The 9,736-nt window shown below is 43.7% G+C and overlaps 1 long non-coding RNA gene across 1 annotated transcript; it reads right to left on the bottom strand.

Annotated features, from left to right (window-relative positions):
• Positions 1-3,797: 3,797 nt before the first annotated feature.
• LOC108523473 (uncharacterized) lies at positions 3,798-8,951 on the bottom strand. The gene is made up of 2 exons (XR_001883818.1): positions 7,666-8,951; positions 3,798-4,084 (listed from the first exon to the last, which is right to left on the bottom strand). It is a non-coding gene; the product is annotated as an uncharacterized LOC108523473 (long non-coding RNA).
• Between the last annotated feature and the right edge of the window lie 785 nt (positions 8,952-9,736).

Raw genomic sequence — 9,736 nt, 5'->3', positions numbered from 1 at the left:
ACTACTGAGGGACAAACTGAGAACCCACAGGAAGAAAAAGGAGTGGAAAATGTAACCTGTGAATTTCTGTTTATTCTTCACCAACCAGGAGGTGCTGGGGCTGATGGTGATGACCTGGAGCACACTCAGGAGAAAGGTGATGGAGCTGGAGAGGCTCCTCATCGCCCTGTATATGTAGAAAAATGCCTTGCACTTGAAGTTATTCTGCAAATGTAGTTACTCAGACAGGTCTGGAGATACCAAGAAGACCATAATGAGGAGTATCACTAAGTGTGCAAGGTCCAGGTGACAGGTGATGTGGTCAGTGGACTTAGGCTTGTGATCTGGAAGGACTGTGAAGATGTGGAAGAGGAGGAAGGTGTTGGCTGTAAGTCCAATGCCAGCTTGGAAGAAAAAGGCATTTTTTGTATTACTATAAGCGCAACATGGTCATCTTAATGATGAAGAGGAATCATATTTTCTATATTTGAAAAAAGCAATAAGACTCCTATCATCAATGTTATTTATTGCATAGTCAAAATTATTACCAACCTTATCATTTTTATTTTACCCATTTATCTTGATTAAACCTACCTCATACAGATTTTTAAAAATGCAGCCTGAGCACTGTATTATACAACAGATTAATTATACTATATAAAACATCCACACATTCACAATCACACGTATGTAGGGTCCACATTATCTATACTCATATGATATAGTACCTGGGGCTCACTCCTCAGAAAGCATTTCTGTATTTTCTGCATGTTTTGTTTAATTCTCACCATCCATAGCAATATGCATGTAAAAATAAATCACAGGCATTTGCACAACAGAATTGAACTTTGTGCTAATGAGAAAATAATCCCCAAACATTTTCTTATAGGAAAAAAATATTGCATTGAGTTGATCTAATATCACATCACTCTGATACAAGTTTCTTTTCTCCTCCCTCTTTCATATTTAAGCGCCCTTCTAATTACATGGGGCTTCTGCTAATGATAAAGATAATTTATCATGAAGGCAGCTGCTTATTAACCATGACACTATCTGTAACTTAATTTTCCTTTGTCACATTACCTAAGATATTCACAGATTCTGGAGTTTAGGATATGAACATTGTTGTACTAACTGTATCTTTTCAAAATGCTTTGCTTCTCCTCTAGCTTAGTTTTTATATGAGACCCCTTATATTAACTCTCTCTATCATCTCAGAACGGAAGTACTAAAAGTCCTGCTCTCAATTTTCCACAGAACAAAACAGTTTTCAAACTTACAGCATTCATAAAGTTACATTAAAATGCTCACATGGGGATCTTTTTCTTAAGACTTCACTTAATATAAAGATACTCATGCCTTCAAAAATACTTTGCTCTCAAATAATAAAGACAGTTTCTCTCATATGTTCATTGAGAGATCTCCATATCAAAATATTATTAGGAAATTGTACTGAATAATTCAGAAATTGTTCTCAAGTTATCTTCTTTGGATGCTGGCAGTATTATTTTATTAAATCAATGTAATATTGGATGTAGAACAATTCAGCTGTAAAATGCTGAAAAAAATCTTTTCTACTCACTGTATTCCTCCTCTGAGATGTAAGAGTGTTCAATTGTTTTCAAAATCACTTAAAACTACTCTGGCCCATAAGCATAAATATGTAAGGCAATGCAGATCATGTGACAGTTTGTATTCTTGGCTTGTACTCAGAGAATCATGGCTGAGGTAGAATATTGCTCTAAACCCATCTGATATGTATGAGTTTATAAAGGAGAAAGTGCATATCTGATATGTATGAGTTTATACGGGAGAATTTGAATACCTGATACGTATGAGTTTTAAAGGAAAAATTGCAGTATCTTATTTACTTTTTCTTCAAGCACTTAATCTAATAAAGGGACATATTTATTTCAACTCCCAGAACCAAGCAATTGATAGTTCTCAACAATGCACATTTGGACCCTCAGCTCAGTTAAAATCTGTTGCCATGTTGCACTCAGGAAAAACACCAGGAGAATATTCACAGAAAGGCTCAATGATCTCCAGATTATAATGTTAACAAACCACTACAATAAAGCAATATTTGGATATAAATCATGTATATATGTGGAATTATTCATTAACTATGTATCAAAATTATTTTATTATTCTGTCTGTATTGTAGGTTATGTAACAGAAAGAATAAATATAATAGAAAAAGTAACATGGATTAGAAATTTAACATTTTTTCACCCTAAAAGACATCCAGCTCATCATTTGTAATTTATGTCCCCAGTCTGTAAATGACTCTCACATTCTGAATAAAGAGTCTATCTGTTAGATCATCATGTGGCCTCCTTCTCCGATGAGACTTGGTCATTGGTGCTGAAACTGTACTGGGGAGAACTATAGTTCTTATGGATTGAGGTCAACCAAAAAAGTCCAAGACCATTAAATATGAAATTCAGGTAAGTAAAAAGATGTGTGGGGGTGTGTGTGTGTATGTTTATAATATATAATAGGTGGGCATAGAAATATTACATGCAAATGTTTATTTTATGGCTATATTAAAAAGTTATTTGTTTTCTTTCTGAATATTAAATTTAACTGTGTGTCCTATATTTTTATTTGCTGAGTCCGGCAACTCCAAAATAAAGTAATCATGAGATCTAAAAACCTGGTGATACCTGAGTAAAATAGAAGAAAAACCCATAAAGTCACATAGGTCAATCTGAGTGTAAAGAAGAATGTGCTTCTGTCTGATACAGCATACACTTACCAATCTAAATGCAAAACTCAGCACTCACTATGAGACGTAGCAACCAGCTTGCCCTTTGGTTGAAGGTAAAGCCCTTGAGCACTCTCAGAAGGCAGATAATGCAGATCAAGTTTATCTTCATTATCCTCACTTATATCTTGGGATATTCTCAATACTGTGAGCCACAAAGCATATGAACAATTATGGATGTTAGGGAAAACACCACCATTAAATGGACCAGGAACCAAAGACTGATTATAAAGTCTATGGGCTTGATCAGACATCAGAAAAATTGCCATGAGAGAAAGAAGCTATTTACAAACCTACTGCAAAATATGCTATAGAGAATATGCTATTTTGGACAATATAATAATAATCATATATAAGTATATAATATTTAACATTTAGTGTTGCATTATTTTATTAATATTCTGATAGAGTGCTTTACAGTCTGCCTGACACATTGAAGTATAAATCTATATCAGAAAATGATACTTTCTGTCTTATTTTACTAGATTAATGATAAAAGGTATCATATTCTCATCAATTTTACCACCAGAGAGGGACCCAGTCTCTATTAAAAATACAAAAAAATTTAGCTGGGTGTGGTGGTGGGTGCCTGTAATACCAGCTACTTGGGAGACTGAGGTGAAAGAATCGCTTGAACCCGGGAGGTGACGGGTGCAGTGAGCTGAGATCGTGCCACTGCACTCCAGCCAGAGCAACAGGGCGAGATTCTGTCAAAAAAAAAAAAAAAAATTCAAATCCCTCTCATTATACTTTGGTCTCTTGCACTTGGCCCAGCTATATTCCACTGTTTTGTTTTTGTTTTTTACTCCATGCTTCTTAGCCTGGTGGCAGGGTGAGGGAGTGAGGATATCTCTGATGTTCTGAGGGAGCCTCACATTTAGCACTGTTAATTGGGGTCTGGGGTTACTGACCTTCAAAGAGTTTTCCTGCCCCTCCTGTAGATGCAATGCTAGGACAAAAGCACATTCCTATCTCACCCCCAGTGGTACAGATGCTCCTTGTCCACATTCCTAGCTTCCAGTTGAAGTGGGTCTGCAACAGTGCCCTGTAAATTAACACTTTAATTTCTTTATTAGAGATGTATCTGTGCAGAGATGTGTGTGCTGGCCTTGTTTTTCCACACTCAGCTGTGGTGAATTTTTCCCCAGTGTCCACTGGATCAGGTTTGGATGCTCTTTCTCTGCAGATTGGTCCTTGTGTTCTATAGAAGAGATGGGAGGGCTATGTCTCCAGAGTTGTAGCAGTAGATGGGATAGTGGTCTCTCCCCATCAGCACTGTGGGGAAAACATTCTCGGGATTCTACTCCTTCTTCTCTAACAGGCCTTGTAGGGTTCCTAGAAAAAATATACACAAAAATATAAACTCTGTCTGTAGACTCCAGGGTTTCTCATTCTCCTCACCTACCCACACACAGCCACCAGGAACTAGTTCAAATGTTCTGGCTTAATTATACCAGTTCAAATGGTCTTCAGGGTGCACTTGAAAGCCTGTGGCCAGGCTCCTGCATGCCCTGATATTGAGTTTGTTGTCTTCCCCTGTGACCTCAATTCTCTAAAGGGCTCAGGAAGAACCGAACATTCATTTGTAGCTTCTCCAGCATTTTTGCTTGTTTGGTTAATGTGTAGGAGCAACTCTGTCAGGTCTCTACATTTACAATCTTAACTCAGAAACTAATATTTTTAGATATATTTCTTTCCTGTCATACCTTTAGTGCTCCTCTGCCTATGCTACTTGTTCTTCAGTATTTTTATATTGTATGTCTTTATCTCTCTATTTTAAAACCAGGTTTAATTCCTTCTTAATCTAATTAACAACTTTTCTATTTTCTTTCATTTATTCTCCTATGTGACTTTATTCTGAGACATTTAAAGTATTGATGTATGTTTCATTGACATTTGTCTTTGACCACTGCACCTATCACTTCAGCCCTGATTACCTGAAGCCAGATCTACTCTTAACATGTATTAATTTTACTATCCAATAAATATTAGGTCATGATGAACTCTATATATTGTTGCAGTTGTAGGCTTTGTGGACCTAAATAGACAATAAATTAAATAAAAACTAAATAAAAGCCAAATTACACAGCCTCGAGGGGTATAATTTTTTATTAATGTTTTGGTTAATGAAAAAATTCTTGTCTTTCTGTGATTTGCAACCTTGAGTGACTGTCTTGAAAGAGGAACCAGAGTTGAAACTGAAGTAGTAGGTGTTGGTGAGATTTTGGTGGCTAGAAACATCAGGCTTATTTTATAACTGAAAGGGAAATTAGAACAAGTCACTAGTTCCATATGATCACATTGCATTTGGAATAATCACCATGGCAATCCATGACTGCTGTATTTTGAGAGAGAAGAATTGGAAATAAAATGATCAAGCATAAAGTTGACCCGATCTAACTTACATCTTTGTCTTTAGCACATATCTGTAATATTCATGTAGGCAGTGTATAAATAACTTGTCAGAATTATTATTTATGTGCAGGTTCTTCTTTAATTTTCAGGGTTTTGTTTCTCCAGTAGTTGAGTGTGGTACTAAGCAAAAGGGGCTTGCTATGTAATGTACTAGAAACTAACACCTTTACCCTGTTTTTTTTTTTAAACTTTTATTATAATTTTAAACAAAATTTTAATTTTTTAAAATGTCAGTATCATTTGGGTACAAGTGGTTTTTGGTTACATTAATGAATTATATAGTGTTGAATTCTGAGATTTTAGAGTACTTGTCACCTGAGTAGTATATATTGTACCCAACAGCAAGTTTTTTCATCCCTCATCCACCTGCCACCCTCATGTCTGAGTCTCCAAAGTCCATTACATCACCCTGCATGTCTTTGCATACGCATGGCTTAGCTCCCACTTATAAGTGAGAACATATGGTATTTGATTTTTAACTCCTGAGTTATTTCACGTAGAATAATGGCCTCCAGCTTCATTCAAGTTGCTGCAAAAGACATTATTTCATTCCTGAGGTGCTGACTTCAGGTTTACTGGACACATCTCAGAGACAGAGCAGGGGATGAGGGCAAGACACCTCTAAGGCACTCCCCCATACCCTATCACTCCTGCTCTCAAAGGACCCCTGAAGGGCACTGAAGGGTTTGGACTTCTCAGTGCAAGCCAACACCCACACCTGCGAGTACCGACAGCCCCAGAGAGAAGCAGGGACTCCTGAATCCTGAGCGCCCCTCCAAGGAGGTCAGGAGAACAAGTCTTAAGCCAGAGAGTGAAGAGGATCAGTGTCTCGGACCCAGAGAGGATTCAGGGAAAGGGCACAGGAGGGACCCCAGTCCAGAGCCAGACAGAGTTCAGCTGAATGTGGGAACTCATGCCATGGAATGCATGGCCCTGGATGACTGAAGAGCCCAGTGCCCAGGGGCGTCTCACCCACTGTGGATACAGGCCCTTATATTAGGTGGCAACGGGGCCAGGTGACAGTTAAGGCCTCTCCCGAGTTCTGGACCAGGGCTCAAGCCCAGGCCAAGCAGCCCTGGGGTAAGGGCATAAGGCAGGGAGCCCCAAGCCAAGTTGAACATTGGGGTGCTGTCCCTGGAGGAGCCTGGGGTACCCTGACAGCACCCATGCCCCAGTCTGCACACACCCTAAAATTAACGACCTGTAGGGGTGTCCTCAGTATCAGAACTAGTGGGCCACACAAAGCCCTGGAGGACTCTACAAACCCAGGTCCATGGGGAGCAGCCCTGTAAGGGCCAGATGGGCTGGGTGGAAAAGCTGACCACACAGAGACCCTCTCCAAGGGGGGATGGGCTGGCCCTCCGAGGACCACGAACTCATCTCCAGAAGCCCATGAAGTCATCCCCACCTTCACCTGACTGGGCTGTCCCTGACGCTAAGGCCCGGCAGCATGAAGGGAATTCCATATAAATCAGGGCAGTAGGCTGCTCTCTGGCGGCACTGGGGGCTCAGGGTCTGGCCAGCCTGTCCCTGGTTCAGGACACATACCTGGAAATCAGGGTTTTCTCCTCTGCTCTTAGCATCTCCTGGGTAAACCAATAATTACCCTCCCTCATGTCTCAAAATTCACATCCATGTAAAAGGCGCTGCTGAGGGTGACATTTCCAGGAAGCCACAGCCCATGTCACCCCCATGCAAAGCTGTGACCTTGTCCGCGGGCAGGCCAGGCGGCGGAGTTCTCCCAAAAGCGGGTGAACTGGCGCTCTGGCTGGAGAAAGCAGAGGGCAGCAGCACAATGAACAGCGTCTGGGACCTCAAGCCTACAGTAGCTTAGGAAAGCAGGAGGCCCCCCGGGCAGGAGGAGGCTTGATGCTCTGGAGGGAGGTGGGCTGAGCCTGAGACCCGACCCATTATGGCAAAGGCGAGGTGCACTTTGCAGCATCACACTCTCCTCACTGCCCAGCCCAGACCTGCCCTTCAAGTCTCTCTCTGGACTCACTCCCCTTGGCCAGGGGTGGCACAGATTTACTGGTTAGCAGGGCTTTGGAAACAGAGGTCAACACCGCCCTGCCCCTTGCTGCAGGGCTGCGCAACACCCCTGAACTTTGCGCATGCTGGATTGTAGTCCCACAGCTCTGCGACCAATGGCCAGAAGCAGCTAACACACTATTATCAGCACGCCCGGCAGGAGCGCACCGCGCTGCCCCTCCTTCAAGGTACCAGTATCATCCCCACTCCCATAGCATACTGGGATTGTAGTTCCGCAGTTCTGCCACGAAGGGCCAGAAGCAGTTTAAAAACTGTTCCTCCCAGCATGCCGGGCGAGGCGCACATCGCGCTGCCCCTCCCTCAGGGTACCGCACCACCCAGACTCCTGTTGCACGGTGGGATTGTAGTCTGGTAGCCCTTGACCAACGGCCGGAAGCAGCTAAGACACTACTCCTCTTAGCAAGCCTGGCGAGGCGAGCACCGCCGATGTACCTCCCTCAAGGTATCCGTACCTTCCTCAAGGTATCCGTACCCCCCTCAACGTATCCGCACCATCCTCTCTCATTGCATGCGGAGATTGTAGTCCCGCAGCCCGGCGACCAGCGGACAGAAGCAGCTAAGATGCTACTGTTCCCAGCATGCCTGGCGGGACGCGCACCATACAGGCCCTCCCTCAAGGTCACCACCTCCACTCCCGTTGCATGCTGGGATTGTAGTCCTGCAGCCCTGCGACTAACAGCTGAAAGCACGTAAGACACTACCCTAGTCAGCATGCCGGGCAGGAGCGCACCACGCTGTGTCTCCCTCCTGGGATCCGCACCGCCCTACAATCCTGGTTTGTGCCGAGATTGTAGTCCTGCAGGCCTACAACTAACAGACTGGGTGCGGATAAGAGACTACAGCTCCCCGCATCCCAAGCAAAATGTTCCTCCTCTACCGAGCGCCTCCACGCGTCCACTGCGGTTCCGCAGTGCCAAGGGGAGTTTGGCTGTTCACAGGCCTCTCCTGCCAGCGAGGAAATAGCTTGACCGGGCGGCTGATTTCACCTTGTAATTCTGACACTGTGTCTCCCCAGCTTGTCGGCTTCATGACTTGTGCCCAAAGTTTGATTTCTTGCAGACCAGATAAAAGCCAAGAGGCTCTCAGAGGCGCCTCAGCAGAGTTGCCATTGGAACCGGCTTCCTCCAGTAGCTGGGATCTCCCCGCCTCTTCCCCGTGAGAGGCCACGCCTTTCGGCACCGCCCTTCTTATTGCTCGTCTCTGCCACACGCCTTCAGACATGCGCAGTGCTGCCCCTTTCTATGGGCGGGACAGCCAGCCCGCGGGCCTGACAGTTCTTGGGCTTGTTTGAATTGAGTCCAGGGGGAAGCTCCCTCCTGAGTATGTGAAACTGTCAGTTCACTGCCTCATGTGAAAGTACCCAGTACCTGGTAACCTGGCACTTCCCTTTTAAAAGCCACCTTTTCTCTAGCTCTCTGGCCTGCCACGATTCTTCCTGTGCTCCATAGGAGGACCCATTGGACCCCCGGGCTGGCTGCAGGGCCCACACCTGGGTCAGGCCTTGAACAGGGACGCTCCTGCCACTGTAATAAAGCGTGCCTACATGCTTCTGAAACTGGTGTAAGCACAACCTCACTTCTGTGAAAGGCGGACGCAGCAGGACAGAATCTCCATGGACATCTGTCTGGAGGAGCAATTTTACTGCGACGTTTTAAAGAAACTAATTGATTTCCAAGGTAAGAAATTAAACCTTGAAAACTAGACTAAAAAATCATGTCTTTGACAAGTCAGACTTTCTCCAAGAAGAAAACTAAGGAGAGCATATTTTCCGTTATTATAAATAGTGAAAATGAGAAATCATAGCAACACCCTGGAAAATCTTGCTCTGCCAGTTTTCTAAATCACAACAGGGCCTCGATATGGTTTTATTTGTTTTTGTTTTTGTTTTGGAGTGTTAAGGAAGGAGACCACTATTACTCCTGCTGCCCTCCACCCCCCACCTTGCCTAGTTCAAAGACAGGAGAAAAGAGAGAGAGAAACAAAAGTAAGATAAATAGACAGACAACCTTGGCACCACCACCTGGCCCTAGGAGTTAAACAAAGTAATAATAATAACATCAACTCCTGGCCTAAACTACTTGTGTTATCTGTAAATTCCAGACACTGTATGAAAAAAGCATTGTAAAACTTTTGTTAGCTGATGCATGTAGCCCCAGTCACATTTCCCACACTTGCTCGATTTATCACGACCCTTTCACATGGACCCCTTAAAGTTGTAAGCCTTTAAAAAGGCCAAGTATTTCTTTCTTGAGGAGCTCGGCTCTTAAGACGCGAGTCTGCCGATGCTCCCGATCGAATAAAATCCTCTTCCTTCTTTAATCTGGTGTCTGAGGAGTTTTGTCTGTGGCTCGTCCTGCTACATTTCTTGGTTCCCTGACTGGGAAGTGAGGTGATTAACGGACTGTTGAGGCAGCCCCTTCGGCAGTTTATGCCTGCCCTGTAGAGCATCCCTTCGGGGACTCTGGCCAGCTTGAGCGATGCGGATCCTGAGAGCACTCCCAGGTAGGCATTTGCCCCGGTGGA

Source organism: Rhinopithecus bieti, unplaced genomic scaffold (assembly GCF_001698545.2).
Source record: "Rhinopithecus bieti isolate Rb0 unplaced genomic scaffold, ASM169854v2 scaffold_3340, whole genome shotgun sequence".
Lineage (NCBI taxonomy): Eukaryota > Metazoa > Chordata > Mammalia > Primates > Cercopithecidae > Rhinopithecus > Rhinopithecus bieti.
Note: the sequence above shows the minus strand (reverse complement) of the source record. Positions and strands in the feature narration are given on the sequence as shown.